The sequence below is a fragment of the Lingula anatina genome, chromosome 3, assembly GCF_051362555.1.
Source record: "Lingula anatina isolate TDL-2025a chromosome 3, LinAna3.0, whole genome shotgun sequence".
Classification (NCBI taxonomy): domain Eukaryota; kingdom Metazoa; phylum Brachiopoda; class Lingulata; order Lingulida; family Lingulidae; genus Lingula; species Lingula anatina.
In genome coordinates, this window is record NC_141769.1 from 5,510,639 (window position 1) to 5,530,986 (window position 20,348).

General features: G+C 35.7%; 2 long non-coding RNA genes across 2 annotated transcripts; one reads left to right on the plus strand and one right to left on the minus strand.

Annotated features, from left to right (window-relative positions):
• Positions 1 to 2,220: 2,220 nt before the first annotated feature.
• On the minus strand, positions 2,221 to 5,439 carry LOC147762815 (uncharacterized). The gene is made up of 2 exons (XR_015333461.1): positions 4,974 to 5,439; positions 2,221 to 4,595 (listed from the first exon to the last, which is right to left on the minus strand). It is a non-coding gene; the product is annotated as an uncharacterized LOC147762815 (long non-coding RNA).
• Positions 5,440 to 10,920: 5,481 nt separating this feature from the next.
• Positions 10,921 to 12,678, plus strand: LOC147762816 (uncharacterized). Its single transcript, XR_015333662.1, has 2 exons — positions 10,921 to 11,522; positions 11,845 to 12,678. It is a non-coding gene; the product is annotated as an uncharacterized LOC147762816 (long non-coding RNA).
• Positions 12,679 to 20,348: the final 7,670 nt, after the last annotated feature.

Sequence of the window (20,348 nt, forward strand, 5' to 3'; positions counted from 1 at the left end):
GAAAAAAATGGCCACAGGGAGATCCTTGGTGATGTTGTTTTTATGCTATTGCGCGGTGCATACAAATTTTAATTGCTTACAATTGAACATCGGTATTGTACAAAAGAAGCCGCAAAGTTCCTAAAAAATCTTGGGCGACAACACATTAATCTCGGTCACTACCGGCCGCACGGGCTCTTTCGACCCGTTTGAGTCCAAATTTTGCTGAGAATCTCATGTGCCACGCAAGTCCTTTATGCAAAATTTCGAGTTTGCACGTATGTAAGCACGTACGGAGGATACTGAACATTTCCAATAGATTCTACAAATAATCTTCAAACCGCGAGGCCGCAAGCGTAACTTGCTCCCTTCGCAAGGAGTTTGCGAGGAGTTTGCAAGTGAGACTTGCAGTCTGTCCGCAGATTCCGAGCTGCACGTGCACACTGTCTGAAGCGACGGCCATTTTCGCACTACTTTCAGCAAAATCGAGTGAAAATGGACGACTTTTGAGCTCTTCGTATTTTCATGTGTAGTTTTGTCAACAGTTGATGTGATTAAACGATAGATATATAAAAAGAAGCGGGGATATCTAGGGATTCGGAATCTTAAGGTTAGTTGTCATAAAAAATAGATTCAGAACGGTAAAATGGAAGATTTATCCACGCGGGTGATTGCAAATGGTGCCCCGTTTCAGGTGTCCGAAATTTTCTATTTGAAGATCTCTATAAGAAGTTTAAATTGTACAAAGTTTTAAAAACTAAATCATGAAAGCTGGTTAAACTGGGTCTCTGGCAGTATATATATATTGAAAATTCAGCTTTGTCCATTTTTTTTAGCGCGAGGTGAACTCGACGCCAAGCACTCGCATTTTTGAAGCGTGTAACACTAGGGTGTTTCAATTTAAACAAAATTGCTACAATGTTGAAATCACCAGCGTTTTATATATATTCTAAAAGGTAAACAAGTGTGCTTTGTGTTGATATGAAACACATGTTGCGTTTGGGTCCAGCCTCGTTGGCAAAGTGTTCATATTCCCGTGAAGTCAGTGTAAAAGTCGGCAAAATCGATTTTTTCAAGTGCATTAAGTTACTGTGATTATGTATCGCAGGAAACGCAAAATATTTTCAAACAATTAGATCCTGCAGAAAGATAAGATCATAAACTTTCAATTGATATATCATAAAGTATATCTCCTACAATTTTTACCCATTTTGTGTGGGGAAATTAGTGCATCTCCAAAACGACGACAAAAATGGAACCCCATTTTCATCATAATTTATAGCGTCACGTGACCAACCTGAAGCACTGACCCGACTTGGCAAGACTACAAGTTTTCTTAAATATTCTGAATATCAGAGCAAACAAGTTACAATAAAATTAAAATACGAACAAGTGTTGTGCATCTAACATCAGAAATATTCCAAGAGTTATATAAACTCATTCTTAAAACATCAAAAATTGTATAGTTATGATCCACTCCACAAGAAATCCAGTGTGAATTTTGACCGATATAGAAAGATATTGCTAGATATAGTTATAAATAAAACAAGATTTTTTTAAATTGGATAAATATTTACAATGAAGTACTGGCCTATGGCCAGGTTGTACTTTTTAAAGCCTGAAAGGGTTTTGATAAAAAAAATCATTCAACTCCGGTTTATTCATTATATTTATAAGATCTGCACTTCTGCCTTGTTCTCTTATTTTACTGCTCAATATTTATTTCTATGTACTAGTACTATTTTTTGTCTCTTACATATTAAACTATTTAAAATAAGACCCTTACAATTGTAATTTGAAAAAAAATATCCCTAATCTATTTAAAATTTACATTTCTCTTTTCAAAAGTGCAAAATTTTGAAATCTGTGTGATAAACAAAACCAAGTAAACATTTAAAACTCATGTCCTTAAAGCACTGTCCCTGGGAAATGTTCATTCAGCCTCATGAATATGCACTGAACTTTTTGAAAGTTTTTTTGAAACATTTTGCCTTTTAAATTAAAGCAGTTAACAAGGCTCCAATAAACTCGTTGGCCAACTTGATATGTCTATTCTGAGGGCAGGAGAAGCACCTGCCCCAGCAAGTTATGAATATTACTTTAGCCAAAACTGACATACAATCAAGATCATCCCCAACTGAAAATTCTTGAATATAATTTGTAATTAAATACATATCAAAGTGCATTAAAAATGAAAAAAACAAAAAAAAAAAAAAAAACAAAAAAACTTCAGTATACGAGTATGTTTCAATTTTTTTATTTCCTTAGAATCTTCCATGGCCAGGTCATTTACCTGGATATGATAGTCAGAAAACAAAATCAATTTTCAAGTTCAAAATTGGGCTGTTTTCCCAGAGTGCCACCCTGCCACTCAGTGGTTGATAGATTCCTTGACTAAATGATCATCAAAACTTGGCCCCTATAAAACTGCTGTCAAAATTTTGTTAACTTAAGCACAATATTCCCCAAACTTGACCTCCAGTCAGATTCGGTTCTTTTGAGAGCACTGTATCCTCTCTCCACCTGAGAGGTGGACAGGCTGAACAAGGCAATTTCAATTAGCATTATTGTATGTATTCTAATCTTTGTCTGGTCTCCTAGCCTTGAAACAAATCAGTACACATATCTTTACTTTTATTCACTATAAACATGCCACCTATGTGCTCTTTAAAGGCAGGCCACTCTCAATGGAAGTCTTTTGGGTCAAAGCCCATCCTGTATAATACTTGAAGAAAATAATGTTCCAGAACTTGTCTGCTATGAGAAAGGTTTCTAGGGTAAAAAATATCCAAGACTCTACAAAACACCATCTCTTGTTCAGTCACACCTGCATCAACAGCACCATCAAACAAAACTAGAGGATCAGAGAGGCGATACCGCCTCCGGATATTGTACCACCAGCTGGAGTAAGCGCATTCGTATGGACCCCCCACCCAAAAAAAGGGACTCCACCACCAGTCTTGTGCTTGACAAGCTCTATAAAATGCAATCAACAAGAATTCTCAAAATATGCAAAAAAAAAAAACTAAATATGGTACAATCAAAGTTCAGTTCATCGTAAAAAGTAGGTCAAGGGTCACAGTAAATTGCCTCTAATGACTTTCTATTCCAGGTCAATAGTAACTATGGACCTATCTCTGCCAGTTTTGGAGAGAAAAGGGAACAAAATTTGCAAAGTTCAATTCATGGTTAAAAGTAGGTCAAAGGTCAATTTCAAGGTCACATTTAGATTGCCAGTATATGACTTTCTACTCAAGTTCAATAGTAACCATGGACCTATCTCTGCCAGTTTTGGAGATAAAAGGGAACAAAATTTGCAAAGTTCAATTCATGGTTAAAAGTAGGTCAAAGGTCAATTTAAGGGTCACAGTAAATTGCCTCTAATGACTTTCTATTCAAATTCAATAGTAACTATGGGCGTATCTCTGCCAGTTTTGAAAATAAAAGCATTAAAAAGTTGCAAAGTTCAGTTTATGGTGTAAAGTAGGTCAAAGGTCAATTTCAAGGTCACATTTAGATTGCCAGTATATGACTTTCTATTCAAGTTCAATAGTAACTATGGACCTATCTCTGCCAGTTTTGGAGATAAAAAGGAACCAAAATTTGCAAAGTTCAATTCATGGTGAAAAGTAGGTCAAAGGTCAATTTCAAGGTCACATTTAAATTGCCAGTATGTGACTTCCTATTCAACTTTAATAGTAACTATAGACCTATCTCTGCCAGTTTTGGAGATATAAGGGACTAAATGTTATAATTTTCACAACCACAATGTACTTTTTGATACAGCATAACTCGAAAACTGTATGGAATACGAAAAAATGGAGACCATCTACAGTGTTAGGCTTTACATGCTCTACAAAATGCAAAAAAGAACGGGTCTCTAGCATTAATGGTTCCCGAATTATAGACAGTTTTCAGTTTCGGTATCTTATGGTCGCTACTCCCGTGAGAATGCACTGATTGACCCCGAATTCACGGAGATGAAAGATGACCCAAAGGGGAACACTTTCCAATAATATTATTGGTTAAGTCTGTGTAGTGTCTGAATAACAGCAAAAATAATTTTTTTTTTGTAAAAAAATTCGTTTTTTTGAAAATTTTGGCCCGTTTGACCTTGAAACAAAGGTCAAAGGTCAAATCCAAGGGCATATTTGAAATCTCCACATATGACTTTCGGTCAGTCGTCTGTAGAAATTTTTCCCATAATTCCTTCCGTAGGGTCGATAATTGGCATTGAATTTTCAAAAATTTTGACAAAGGTGCAATTCAACGAGTGTCACGCCCAGGTCAATGCACCGACTGAGACAAAAAAACTTGGGGGTTCAAGTTGAGGTTATATGTGACCTAAATCCAAGAGATGGAGACAGGGGTCCTTGCGGTCTAGGAGGAGAAGCGGTAACGGTGAATTGTATCCGGCGCCAGTACGCGGAGCCGGCGGAGCAAACGGAGCCAACGGAGCCGGCGGAGCCGCAGGAGCCGGCGGAGCCGGACGAGACGGGTCGGGACTAAAACCATGAGTACCGCCAGCGTACACGCTGGTGGTACTAATAATTTTCCCTGGTCTTGACCAGAACACCTCTTCCCTTATTGTCAGCTGATATGCCCAAATTGGGAATCTGTTAAAAATAAATATAATAAAATGATAAAATCATACATGTAGAAACAAGAAATTTATACAAAGCAGATAAAAACTGAAATTTAATGAAAAATCCATAGATTAAAAAAAAAATCACCTCATTGTCAGTCTCACACCAGTTGTTTATCAAAGTAATTTCTTACCATACTATATAATAATAATAATTCCTTGGTCCTACTACTAGTACACATTTTATGTAAACAAAGTACAACTGTAACTTTGCAACAAAATGTAACATTCACTAGTACTGAACGTCAACAAGTGCATCTGAACTATGCGAAGGGAGGTTACTCCAAAATCATTTCTATACATTTCGGCGCTTATATGAAACATAGTGAATTTAAAAAAAAATACTCACCTTTTAGTCGGCAAACCCAAAGCTATGTAACTTGAAAGGCAGATTTTTCCATTCTAAAACCATATACACTGTACACTGTATATTATGGTTGATCTCCAGCACCGATGTCTTTTTTTCACGTATTATTTTCCATTACAACTCTCACCATGGCAGTGACACATTGTATACTATAAATATACACTTGAAAAGCTGAACATTCAATTTTTTTCAACCGAATTGCAAGATTTACCAAGAAAAACGCTCTCCAGTCACATGCTCAGTGCAACGTGACAGTCCCAGTTTCGACTGACCCACATAGTTCGCACTAAAATAGGGATTTCACAAAAAAGGACGGTTGTACAAATTTTTTATTCTTTTTGGCTCAATTCCAGCATATATAGTTGCATAAATCGTTATAATATCAATTAAGTAAGTTTGTCCATTTTTTCTACAATCATTTCATTTTAGGGTACAAAATTACACGATCTGCTTGAGAAAAATGCGTATGCTATTTTAGACAACTGATACAAGGCTTTCGTCGAAATTGAAATGTTCATTTTACATTGTGCGTTTACATCAAGTTCTAAATTTTATTTTTTGAAAGTTTCAAGCAGAATAATGAGTTATTCACAGAGCTTCATGGATTTATATAACAACTACGGGTTTTTGAAAACATGGCGCGAAACACACGTCGCGGACTATTTTGTGCAAGCGCGTAGGTGTTTTTGCAATGATCACCGCTTACGCATTGATATGCCAGATCTGCGGACAGACTGTTGCGTGGTCCAAGATGCACGTCGCAAGCAATGAAAGAGAAAGTGCCCTTTGCGTGTTGAGTACGACGCACGCCCTCACATCTATGACAAAGTAAGTCGAAAACACGGCGGGACTGCGAGAATAAAAGGTGTGGTCACGACGCATACTCGTGTCTCTACAATTTCGTTGTCCGACAATTTTCAAAAATTTTGAATTTTGCTCAATTCAGATTCTAATATGCCTCCAAAAGACAAGTGAAAGAAGCTTTAAGAGCAGAAAAGAAGGTTGGAGGAAGAAAACTTAATAATTTAACAAAATCATCGTTGCCTGAAGAAAAGACATAGCTGCGTTATCTTAGATTAAAACTAACGTTGCCTTAAGTAAATAAATAAAAGGGCGTATAATATAAATACGGTAACTACAGTAGGAGAACAATATTAATTTTGCAAAAACATTTCTCAAAAATCACAAGGCAGAGCTGTAGGCCTACGTACTGTCAAGCTGCACACAAAATCTGAGATCGACTTCGTGTAACGTTCTTTATTTTTCCCAATATATTTCGAATAAAAATAGTCAATTCTGGGTCCCAAGAGGGTGGTGCATCTTGAAAAAAAAAAGCATTATAGAAGGGGATTTGAATCACGAATTGTGTTTACAAAGCCAAGGGAATCTTTGCTTTGGGGAAGTAGTGTTTTTGCGGAGAATTGGTACGCGGGAGTATCAGTGGGGGGAAGCATCGATGCGGGGATGTAAAGAAGCGGGGGAGTATCGGTGCGGGGGAGTATTGGTGCGGGGATGTAAAGAAGCGCGGGAGTATCGGTGCGGGGGAGTATCGGTGCGGGGACGTATAGGCATGTAACCATATTCTAGTCGGGGGCGAACTCAGCCAATATAAAAATTTTAACTTCGTCATACGATTTTGGAGCGCCTGTTCTAATTTTTGAAAGCGAGGCAATGGAACCAAACAATACGAATCTCATAAAAATTGATATTTTTTGATAGAGGTTATAGGCGTACATCAAAAGGCGACTCGTTTATTATTGTGATATGTAATAATAATTAATATAAAAGATACGATATTATAGGGTCTTGTCGATGGCCTTTTTATTAGCTTTATTGATTTTTTTAAAGTATTTGGAGATTAAGAACACAAAAGCTGAATGGTTTCAAATCGAGGCACCACGTATTAACCATGGAAAAGGTCAAGGACATTTCAGATCGCTGACGGTGCGCGCGCGCCGTCTGGTGTTAAGTCCGCGAATGACCGTTTGCAGTAACTGATTGTTGAGTTGCTGTAACTGATTGTTGAGTTGCGGTAACTGATGTTGAGTTGCGGTAACTGACTTTTGAATCGTTTATTGTACCACCAGCGTTAGCGCTGGCGGTACACATGGTTTTAGTCCCGTCCGGATCGTTCCGCCGGCTCCGCCGGCTCCGCCGGACGGCTACCGTTACCGCTTCTCCTCCTAGACGGTAAGGGCCCCCGTACCCATCTCTTGGATTTAGGTCACCTATAATCTCAACTCGTTCCACGTAAAATTTGGGCTTTGTCGGTTTTGGGGTCTAGGTGTGGCACTCATTGCAATGCACCCTTGTCTAAAAATGGCAAAATTAAATGCTAATTATCTACCCTACGGAAGGAATTATGGGAAAAATTTCTACAGACGGCTTTCCAAAAGTCATATGTGTAGATTTCAAATATGCCCTTGGATTTGACCTTTGACCTTTATTTCAAGGTCAAACGGGCCAAAATTTTCAAAAAAATGATTTTTTTACGAAAAAAAAATTATTTGCCCTGTTATTCAGACACCACACAGACTTAACCAATAATATTATTGGAAAGTGTAACCCTTCAGGTCATCTTTCATCTCCGTGAATTTGGGGTCAATCGGTGCATTTTCACGGGAGTAGCGGCCATAAGATACCGAAACTGAAAACTGTCTCTAATTCGGGAACCGTTAATGCTAGAGACCCATTCTTTTTTGCATTCTGTAGAACATGTAAAGCCCAACACTGATAGTGGTCTCGGTTTTTTTGTATTCCATACGGTTTTCGAGTTACGCTGTATCAAAAAGTACATATTGGTGGTGAAAGCAAAATGTGCAGTACGGTAATGGATAATAAATTTTGAAATCCGGAAAAATAAAACATAAGGCTTGGCAAAGCAGACAACTTGTGGTCAAAAATGACATTATTTCATCAATTTTGAAAATCTGGAACTTCAGAACACTTCCCATTTCAAGAATTTTGACCGAAATGACCTTTTCTTTATTTTATTTAATTTTTTCTGTAGGAAATTTATGGCACATTATGGTAACTCCAAAATTATAACATTTAATCCCTTATATCTCCAAAACTGGCAGAGATAGGTCCATAGTTACTATTGAAGTTGAATAGGAAGTCATATACTGGCAATCTAAATGTGACCTTAAAATTGACTTTTGACCTACTTTTCACCATGAACTGAACTTTGCAAACTTTGCTTCCATTTTATCTCCAAAACTGGCAGAGATAGGTCCATAGTTGCTATTGAACATGAATAGGGAGTCATGTACTGGCAATCTAAATGTGACCTTGAAATTGACCTTTGACCTACTTTTCACCATGAACTGATCTTTGCAAATTTTGCTTCCCTTTTATCTCCAAAACTGGCAGAGATAGGTCCATAGTTACTATTGAAGTTGAATAGGAAGTCATATACTGGCAATCTTACTGTGACCTTGAAATTGACCTTTGACCTACCTTACGATGAACTTAACTTTGATTGTACCATTTTTAGTCATGTATATTTTTTGCATATTTTGAAAATTCTTGTTGATTGCATTTTTACAGCTTGTCAAGCACAAGACTGGTGGCTGTGTCCCTTATTTTGTGTATGTGGGGGTCTATACGAATGCGCTTGCTCCAGCTGGTGGTACAATATTCGGAGGCGGTATCGCCTCTCTGATGCTCTAGTTGATTGTTAGATTTTGACGAATGACTAAAATGACCAAAACTAATTTAGTAGAATTAAGTTTAGATAGTTAAAGTAGGTTTTGGCTGTTAAATAGTGCCGATAGATTGTTGAATTGACGTCTGCATTTTTTGCGTGAATGGCGTTCCATAGAGTAACGGTGCGCGTATAACGGCAATTTTACAGGGGGTTTATCGATGCGGGGATCTATCGGTGTGGGGTCGTATCGATGAGCATAATGCAAAAATTTACTAAGGGGGAGTATCGGTGAGGGGGAGTAACGGTGCGGGGGAGTATCGGTGCGGGGGAGTAACGGTGCGGGGGAGTATCGGCATGAACCCCCTTTAAAGAGCACATAGGTGTCATGTTTATAGTGAATAAAAGTAAAGATATGTGTGTACTGATTTGTCTCAAGGCTAGGAGACCAGACAAAGATTAGAATACATACAATAATGCTAATTGAAATTACCTTGTTCAGCCTGTTCACTTCTCAGGCGGAGAGAGGATACAGTGCTCTCAAAAGAATTGAATCTGACTGGAGGTCGTTTAGGGAATATTATGCTTAAGTTAACAAAATTTTGACAGCAGTTTTATAAGGGTCAAGTTCTGATGATCATTTAGTCAAGTAATCTATCATCCACTGGGTGCCAGGGTGGCTCTCTGGGAAAACAGCCCAATTTTGAACTTTGAACTTAAAATTGATTTAGTTTTCTGATTGTCATATCCAGCAGGTGAATGACCTGGCCACTGAAGATTCTAAGGAAATAAAAAAAAAAAAAAAAAAAAATTGAAACATACTCGTATAATGAAGTTTTCTTTTTTTATTTTTATTTTTAATGCATTTTACTTTTATATGTATTTAATTACAAATCAAATTCAAGAAATTTCAGCCGGGGATGATCTTAATTGTATGTCAGTTTTGGCTAAAGTAATATTCATAACTTGCTGGGGCAGGTGCTTCTCCTGCCCTCAGAATAGACAGATCAAGTTGGCCAACGAGTTTATTGGAGCCTTGTTAACTGCTTTAATTTAAAAGGCAAAAAGTTTCAAAAAAACTTTTAAAAAGTTCAGTGCATATTCATGAGGCTGAATGAACACTTCCCAGGAACAGTGCGTTAAGGGCATGAATTTTAAATGTTTACTTAGTGTTGTTTATCAAACAGATTTCAATATTTTGCACTTTTAAAAACAGAAATGTAAATTTTAAATAGATTAGGGATATTTTTTCAAATTATAATTAAATTGGAAGGGTCTTATTTTAAATAGTTTAATATGTAAGAGACAAAAATAGTAGGCCTACTAGTACATAGAAATAAATCTTGAGCAGTAAAATAACAGAACAAGACAGAAGTGCATATCTTAATATAATGATTTAACCGGAGTTGAAGGATTTTTTATCAAAACCCTCCCAGGCTTTAAAAAGTACAACCTGGTCATAGGCCAGTACTTCATTGTAAATATTTATTCAATTAAAAAAATCTTGTTTTATTTATAACTAGATCTAGCAATATATGTCTTTCTATATTGGTTAAAATTCACACTGGATTTCTTGTGGATTGGATCGTAACTATACCATTTTTGTTGTTTTAAGTATATAACTCTTGGAATATTTCTGATGTTAGAAGTACAGCACTTATTCGTATTTTAATTTTATTTTGACTTGTTTGATCTGATATTCAGAAAATTTAAGAAAACTTGTAGTTTTGCTAAGTCGGGTCAGTTCTTCAGGTTGGTCACGGGCCGCTATAAATTATGATGAAAATGGGGTTCCATTTTTGTCGTCGTTTTGGAGATGCACTAATTTCCCCACACAAAATGGGTAAAAATTGTAGGAGACATACCTTATGATATATTATTTGAAAGTTTATGATCTCGTCTTTCTGCAGAATGTGATTGTTTGAAAATATTTTGCGTTTCCTGCGATACATAATGACAGTAACCTACTGCACTTGAAAAAATCGGTTTTGCCAACTTTTACACCGACTTCACGGGGTTATTAACACTTTGCCAACCAGATGGGAGCCGAACGCAACATATATTTCATATCAACACGAAGGGGTCATGCCGATACTCCCCCGCACCGTTACTCCCCCGCACCGTTACTCCCCCGCATCGGTACTCCCCCTTTGTAAATTTTTGCATTATGCACATCGATACGACCCCACACCGATAGTGTCCTACTGTGTTTAGCCCATGCAAGTGTTCTATTCTGTAACGTTCTCTCGAGCGCGACGTTATCATTTTGCCAGAAAAGTGACGTCGTTGCCGATCCAGTGACGTCACCATAGCGTTTCAAACAACCAACTACAAAGACAGAAAAAAATCTGCAAAAATGCACTGGTGCGCCTTATTTATCTGTTTGGCAGTTGCATTAACTGCATCAGATGCATACATTTACAAAAGAGCTGAGTGGGGCGCATGGGGCCCTTGTCTGAGGAAATGCTCTGAACCGTGGGCAAGTAGATGGAAAGTTGCAACTTGCCAGCGGTGCAACAGCGACGGTTCCGGGTGCATTAACGCCCCACCATTTTCAGGCAACAGAGGGAATTGCATGGGCAATGTTATGAAACACTTCTCACCTTGTCCTTACGATCCGGAGAACTGCACAGGTAGTGGCCCTTACACAGGCACTTGGGGGAATTTTAAGAAGAAAGGCTTTTGCCGAGGGCGAAATTTCCTTGTCGTTCCCTGTGGAAAGTGGGGATTGCGGTATTGCATAGCGACAAAGTGCAAGAGAACCAGCAGATCCAATCCTGGCCCCGTCAAATGCCCTAGGCGCGGTAGGTACTATAAATGTCTTTGCCGAAGAACATGCTGAAAGGATATCCCCACCGTCTATGACAGATATGGATAAATGTAAGGTAAATACCGTCACGTGCATCAGTCGTTCGTATTAAAATTTAAACTGCCGCTTCCCCTTGAAGTTCTTAACAAGATTAAAAACAAAATTCGAAAAGGATTTGGAATGAAGTTTTAAAAAGTACGTATAATCTGATTTGTATTTAACCAAAAATCTTTTCATCTGTACGCGTCAGAAAAAAAGTAATAAATCAAACGTGTTTTTTAATAAGCTAAAACATTTTAACGTTGACCCGGAATAGATCCTGCAAGATATTCGTAATAGAGTTAAGAAGTTTAGATATTCATGAATTTTGTCTTACTTTGCAAAAAATCGTCTTTCAGGTGAAAATTCTAACGGGAGTCCATAGGGAGTGAAGAAGCATTTTCAAACAGCAAAAACCTGAATGGACAAGTTCCTAACGGCTTGAAGCACAACACGAAAAAGTCAATCTGCATTGCAAGCATGGATCGCATTCACCTTTTATAATTATTAACGACGTGAACTGTTTTTTTAATATATATACAGGGCTAGACACTAACTTTTGTGAGCACCTGTCCTTCGGACATATATTTGACCTGTCCGATTTTCAATCCAACCTGTCCACAAAACCAATATTTTTTTCTATTCATACCTTTTAACTTTGTCAATTAATACGTGTAGTCATACATTTAAATTAATATATATATATATATATATATATATATATATATATATATATATATATATATATATTACCAAAACATTCAATCATATGAGCCCCGAAAATGCACCTTAAAGTGAATTTATGTTCAGATAAAAAGTTGTTTTTTCATACTTGTGAACTCCTGAAGATTTAATCTTGCATATAAGTCTGATATTTAACATCAGGGCTTCTCCTAGGATTTGGGGTACAGGGTCTACTAATTGTAAGTCTGCAATTTGATAACAGATTCACATGAAGTTTAACCAAAGCTAAAAAAAAACCTGAGCGGGAAGTGGGGAGGGGTACTGTTAAATTAATTTTATTAAAATATTCAAATTTTATAATATTTGAATAAAATTCAATGAAAATTGAAGAATATTCATTTTATAACACTTTAGTTATATATATGTCAACAATTTAACTCCTTAAGGGGTTATCACGTGTTTGATTTTTTAGAAATGTATGAATTAAATAAAATCAGCATAAAAAAGTTCCCCTTCTTTCTATTTAAATTCTCATATTTGTTATTACTTATTTCTTCCTTACATCAATATAACACTGGTATATGAGAGCAATGTTAATTTATCATATTCCAGCACTAAATTTTAAACTGTAAATAACAGAGGTGATGCTAGAGTCATTAAAGAAAGCATCATACAAAATTTCAGGTTATATTTGGGCAAATAAACAACATTTCAACAAGATCTTCAGTCCCAAAGATTTCACTTTCTATAGTGAGTAGATAGCATGCCACGAGTTTGATTGACAGGCAGTATGTTGCCTTGACGACGAACTAGATATAGCCAGTTCATCCAGTCCAATCTGGCACCAGGGGCCGGTTTCACAAAGCAGTAGTTAGTTAGAACAACTAACTACTGAACTACCTCGCTAACGAGCAAACTTAGCGATTTTCGAGGGGTGTTTCACGAAGCAGTCGTTAACTCATCGCTAAGTTCAGTCGTAAAGTTCGGTCGTTAGTTCTCTCGTTACTCACCGTAGTCTCGAAACTGTCTGCCGGAAGTGGAACTCTTGCGTAAAAGTGTCACAAAAGCACAAACTCTCCATTTTTTGGTGGCTGGAAATGCATAAGAACGTCTGCTTTGAGGTCGTCGTAAAAGATCTCCACCACCTTTTTGCCGCTCTTTTTGTCACAGCTAGGCGCAACCTCTCGTAAATTGCATCATCGTGTGTATATTCTAATAGATTCTGCCTTTCATGAAAACGTCGTAGTCTACGTTGCCGTCTGGCGGTACGGATAGCAAGAAAAGTAGCCGCCATATTGGATACAAAGACAAAAGACAGACAACGGTAACTAAGCAACCTTTTTATTTCACTCATTACGCATGCGTACGATGAAACTCTAGAGTTAGCGACTGGTCTGACCAGTCGTTAAATATCCAAGGCAACAACGAGACAATAACGAGCGAGAGAACTAGCGACTGCTTCGTGAAACGGCACTCTAACTAGCGAGAGGCTAACTACCGGTCGCTAACTAACTACTGCTTTGTGAAACCGGCCCCAGCACAGTACTTGTGTAGTTTCTGTTTTTGGAAGTGTCTTTATTACTAGAGCACGTAGATTTTAACTAAATAAATGTTCAGTAGTGAACCTGATATGTGAATAAATTTTGTCTGATGAAGTTCTGGAGGGTGTACACTTTCATAATTTGACGGTAAGTTTGCTCAGACTTCGTTTTGCGACTGCATGTGTTTTGTGCCAAAAGTAGGTCACTCTTTTCAATATTGTCTAGGAAGAGGCAAAAAGTATGCAACAAAAAATGATTTTTTAAAGATTTTTGATCCAAATTTCTCATAAAACATGACCTGTCCGTCGGACAGCCAACCCTGCAACTTCACCTGTCCGAACTGAATTTTTACCTGTCCCGGACAGGCTGACAGGCGCTAATGTCGAGCCCTGATATATTTTGGTTCTGTCTGTGTATAAATATAAATAATATATGCATAAAAAGGAATTGTAACAAAAATTTAAGCAAATAATAATTAATTTAGAAAGCATGCAGGATGGGCATGCTATTATTCTGGGGCCGTATTCTCGAAAGGTTGTAACTTACAAATTCTTGTAACTTTTCACGTAGACTTGCCCTTCAAGAAATGTAAGTCTAAGATACAAATTCACGTAAATAGTTACAACTTGTTGTAAGTTACAAAGTTTTGAGAATACGTAACTTTGACTTACACGGTATTCTCAAAACTCTTGTAAGTCGTGGACTTACAAACTCTTGTAACTTTTCACGCAACTTTCCGGAAGTGACGTTCGGTCCATGAATAACCCGCATCGACGTATTTCACTGCCGTGCTTTGCGGCGATAAAACGCTTATCTAGACATAAAAGTCTCTTGAAATGTATTGAGAATCATTCAAAAAGACGTTTCTTAACATTTTCTTACAGGTTTTCGTCGGGAAATTCACGCATTTTAAATGTGCTTCCTCCGACATGCGAGCTCAGAAATCGGACTTGGCTCCTCTTGTGGGATTCCCCCAGCTGGGATTCCCCACGTTTACCGCTAGCAAAAAGCACTTTAATTCATCAAATTTGCAATAAAAACATTCGAATATATCCCCTAAAGTAAGTAGCTTATAATAAACACTCACCTCATTGTTCAAATTTGATACTTGCTTGGATTTCATGCTATCTTAGGATACCAAAGCCACACAAATAAGTTCACACAATTCCTCTCTATATATGGCATTCAATTAGATATAAAAGTGTAAATTTTATTTCAATATGAGTGAGTATATTTGTTTTTTTTTCTATGATGAAGAGTTAATAAATGCTATCTTCATGTTAAGCCACAAATAATCACACAAATTAATTCACACAAATAAGTTGGACCAACTTTTCAAAAATGACATTCAATTTAATATGAACATGTTATTTTAAAATAAAATTGATAACTGTGATCAATAAATAGTGTAAATTAGTAGATAAAAGTGAAAATATTCTTCCCGTACACCTTTGTTGTTACCATAAAGAGTGAGTATTTTTTAATGTCAGTATGAAATGCACATTGTACTGGTACAAATGAACATGTACCTACAGGTCGGCTAGTATAAGCAGTAAAAAATTGAAAATAAAGGATTCTGTAAGTAAATAAAAACATGATTATAATAATAAATTTGGTAACTGATTACTCAGTCACATTTTTAATAATTTCAGGTATTTTTTGTTTCATATATTATCTACTAATTTACACTCACTGAAACTTAAAAAATATTCTTTCCTTCTGGATTTTTTCACCAACAGTTGTCATATGAGATGTAAATTCTTTACAAGTGCCTGTGTTCTTGTTTTATTTCACTGCAGCTGAGACTTACAACACCTTGACAAAGATTCATTTTAGGTGTATTAAATCATTTTGAACCTTGAAATGTGCTTGAATTTAGTTTTTAATCTGGGTGCATGAAGGCAGTAATTCACAGGAAGGGGAGATATTCCTTTTTGGACATTATTTAATTTCTATTTTTTAATGTTTCATCACCACTGTGTATAAAATTTAATTTAAATGATATATTACTTCCGGTCCTACGAAAATACGAAAACCGCAAAAACCGCGAAAACCAGAAGTTGCTCGGCGAAAACCTCACTATAACTTACCAATTCTCGATGTTCTTGCCAAGTTGCTGTAATATTTGGATAACTTGGACCATATTACATACATCATGACCTTTGATAACGATGTTGTAATGAATTGAGTATGTAACAGCTGAGTTTTTTAGATCGGCAACTATAGTGCGTGGGAGCCATGTTTGGTTTACAATTGGCATATATAAACAGCAGTGTCCCCTCAGGCCAGTATTGCCATATCAGGCCAGTATTGCCCTCTCAGGTTAGTAATGTTTTTCCAGGCAAGTAATACTCTCTCAAGTACTATATGAAGTGGATAACACAGATTACCTGCATTCTTAGTAATAAAAAGTTTATTAATAAATAGGAATTAATGAATATGCACAAAGTAGAACTTTTTTTTTCATTCCAACCAGAAGTGAAACCACACATCAATGCTTGTAAAAAGTGCCCATTTTAATACACCATACATGTAGAGTCTATATTGTATGAGCTGTGAACCTGCATAGAATTTACACTCCTACTTTTCCAAATATAAAATGAGTAGCATTGTTTAATAAAGTGACCAGCATAGAGCAATTTATAAAGCATTATGAAAATGTAGGTTCTAATTAACATAATTGATAATATTCAATATATATAATAATGGTGAATACAATTAAATTATTTTTATTAAAACATTTTTTCCTCTGAACTTGATCAATGGCCACTGATTTTGTTATTTAATCACATTTTATCTTACTCAGGAAGTTGATCAATAGTAAATAATAGTGTGTGCTTGTATATTTCATTGGCCATATATTTAAAGCATGTGATATACCAAACTTGGGCCAGTTTTGGGCCTTGCTTTGTCTTGGGCTTGCATTCTGCTTGGTATAATAAAAGGAATATGAAATAAAAAGTGTTAGTTTTCTTGTAAAGAATATTATTACCTCTGCCAAGGAGGCTATGTTTTTACCCCTGTTTGTATGTTTGTTTGTCATCATCATAACTAAAAAGTTATGGATAAATTTCGATGGCATTTTCAGGGTAGGTCAGAAATGGGTTAACTTAGAAGTGATAAGTTTTTGGTGGTGATCTGGATCAATAATCAATCAATAATAAAAAACTAAATCATTATAGAATGAAAATTTAGGAGTGAAATGGCATTGGATGGACACTCTGCTGCCTTAGTGGAGGTCTGCGGTCTCTTAGTGCTTTTCTAGTTGCCATTATTAATAAACTATTGTGTACACTTTGTACTTTAAAAGTATTATAAGTTCTCAACCAATGCATTTCTCAATGGTGTATAATATATTGGGAAAGGAAGGTAACATTTTTGAAACGGAGCATTAGTCCACTATTCTGAATGTGGCCTATATTTGTAAAATTGTCAGCTCTCTACCATATTAATTCTCCTCTAAAACTTTATTCCTTTAAATATCTGGCCAAATAAGAATTATGCTTTGGCAATAGCATATAGCTCCCATATGATTTGAACTACTTTTGAAAGGGGACATTATTCTAGGTCAAAAACAAATGTTGCTTTAGTTCTAAATCCTTTAGCCATCATAAATGGGTTTAAACCCATAAAACTATAATCAATACTTAGACAAATTATGAATCTACATATTTAAGGTCATAGATTGTGTTGTGCTTTACAGAGCACCCATACGTATTCATATGTAACATGTTCTAAGGCCAAAATAAAAAAAACTTCAGACAAATGCACTGAACGATTTGGATGTGTTTATTCTCAGAACTCGCTAGTCCGAAATGCAGACCGCATACACAGCACAAATTGCGTTTTCTTAAAAGAATTTTTGTATCTTTCTGATTACCATTGGGATTTACTACCTACTGAATTCATGTCATTGTTTATATGTTATGATTGGATCAGTCCAATAAGTATTGTGGTTAGGAGGGTTAAGTTGACAATGGCTAACTGTTATCCGCAGGTGTAAAAGAAATGACTGAATTGCATATATTAAATTTGGTGTGGTAAAATGGTTCAAATTTTGTGAAGACCTGGGATTTCTTTCACACAAACAAGTTAAAAAGCTAACAAACAGAAAAGTATTTTTTGAGACACACATTATAAATACTTATTTCATCGAGTTAAAGATGCATCTAAAAATGCATATTCATCATATATTCTAATATCATAAAACAGCCAGAAGGCCAAACACACAGTTGGGTAGAATTCTTAAAGGAAAAAACATACAGTCTGTGTATTCTGGAAATTCAACACCTATGGGATCTTTAATTAACTGATGGTCATTATGATTGCATACTTTTCACAAACAAATGCACCCTTGGATTCTAATTAAAATCAATTAATTAGATTCTGCTAACTTTAAGTGCTCTCTGACCTTTTTCTTTAATGAATTAACACAATCTATATACATCCATTTGAAAGAAACAGAAAATTGAAAAATTAAGTGATATACAACATAATCCCCATCAATTTTTATTTATCTACTTTAAGTAATACTGTTTATTGTAACTGCTCTCTGACTTTTTTTAACGAATTAACACAATATTAAATATATACATCCATTTGAAAGAAACAAAATCGAAAAATGAAGTGATATACAACATAATAACCATCGATTTTTATTTATCTCCTCTAGATTTTCATGCATTTTGATGCAATAATACATAATCCTTAACAGCATTACCACCAACAATTTTATGGATAACTAATAAATGGGTTTCATGCCCATATTGAAAATGCAAAAAAAAAAAAAAAAAAAAAAAAAAAAAAAAAAAAAGTGAATGAAATTCCACCCTAAACTGCATAACTTTCAGACAAAAAATAATAAATAAATAAATAAATAAATAAATAAATAATAATGAGGTACAAGATAGAAAATATCAATGCTGATGCAATAATACATTTTGCTCGACAGCAGAGTCAGCAACAAATATCACATGGCTTCAGGCCCATTAATTCAAATTCTCAGCTCTGTTTGAAAATGACAAAATGTGTAAAAAATTCACCAAGAAATTGCAAAAATTCATGGAAAATAAGTAGCAGTGAACTTAAATTTGTTGACACTGACAGCTAGATGGACTTAATTAGTGACAGCTAAGACTGCAGCTGTAACTAGTTAAGTCTTGATCATTTCTTGATCATTATTGATTTAGCACTTACCTGAGGGCACAGAGCCACAGAAGCATACCGTTAATGACAACCAGATCCTAATGAGTGTAATGTCAAATGAACCTACAAGTTCTTTGATAAAACTGTTATTAATATATAAAATATACTACAATCCATGCATTAAAAATAAAAAGCACGCAAGTCCACGGGTCAGTATTAACAATACACTGTAGTTGTCTCAGAATAAGACTTTAGTCCCTTTTCTTAAAAAATAAATTGCCAGTGCACAAATTGACTAAATATGTATTGATAACTGTTTTGGTAAAATGGAATTTGGTATGTAGAGAGCCTTTATTTTAACATGATTTGAACAAACAAAAACAACTTTTTTATGATGAAAAACATTTAATGATTCAATATTTCTTTTATAAAGTTTAATGCAAATACAAAGTTCTTACAACTTCATGTACAGTTAGAAGGAATTTTTCTCATGCACAAATAACACATTTACAAATAAAGCATTAATTAACTTAAAGTTGGTACAATGTTGTAAATGTTACTTGATAAATGTTTGTTAGTTTCTTATATGTATGTATTAAGTAAGCAGAAAATATTGTGCTGTTATCCACATTCATATGCCTGAGAGAGCATTACTGGCATGAGAGGGCAATACTGGCCTGATATGGCAATACTGGCCTGATATGGCAATACTGGCCTGAGGGGACACTGCTGTTTATATATGCCAATTGTAAACCAAACATGGCTCCCACGCACTATTAGTTGCCGATCTAGAAAACTCAGCTGTTACATACTCAATTCATTACAACATCGTTATCAAAGGTCATGATGTGTGTAATATGGTCCAAGTTATCCAAATATTACAGCAACTTGTCAAGAACATCGAGAATTAGTAAGTTATAGTGAGGTTTTCGCCTAGCATGCCAATTGTAAACCAAACATGGCTCCCACGCACTATAGTTGCCGATCTAGAAAACTCAGCTGTTACATACTCAATTCATTACAACATCGTTATCAAAGGCCATGATGTATGTAATATGGTCCAAGTTATCCAAATATTACAGCAACTTGTCAAGAACATCGAGAATTAGTAAGTTATAGTGAGGCTTTCGCCTAGCAACTTCTGGTTTTCGCGGTTTTCGCGGTTTTCGTATTTTCGTAGGACCCATTACTTCCTCTTTTCTTTGTTATAGAAACTTATGAGTGACTTTACATTGCCCTCATTTGCATTTAAAGAGTCCTTGAAAAGCAACTGAATTAGTCTCAAAATTCTTATAAAATCATTGAATTTGTTATTAGTGTTCATGTATGAACCTTGACATTGCACACTTTAATCATAGAAAGTTACACAAACATCCATGATAACTCACAAACAAAAAAAATAAAAAGTGAAAGGTAATGATTATCCCTAAAACTGACTTAAGAAAAAAAGAAAAGAAAGTCTGTTCTGTGACTACAAATTACAAGCCACGGCT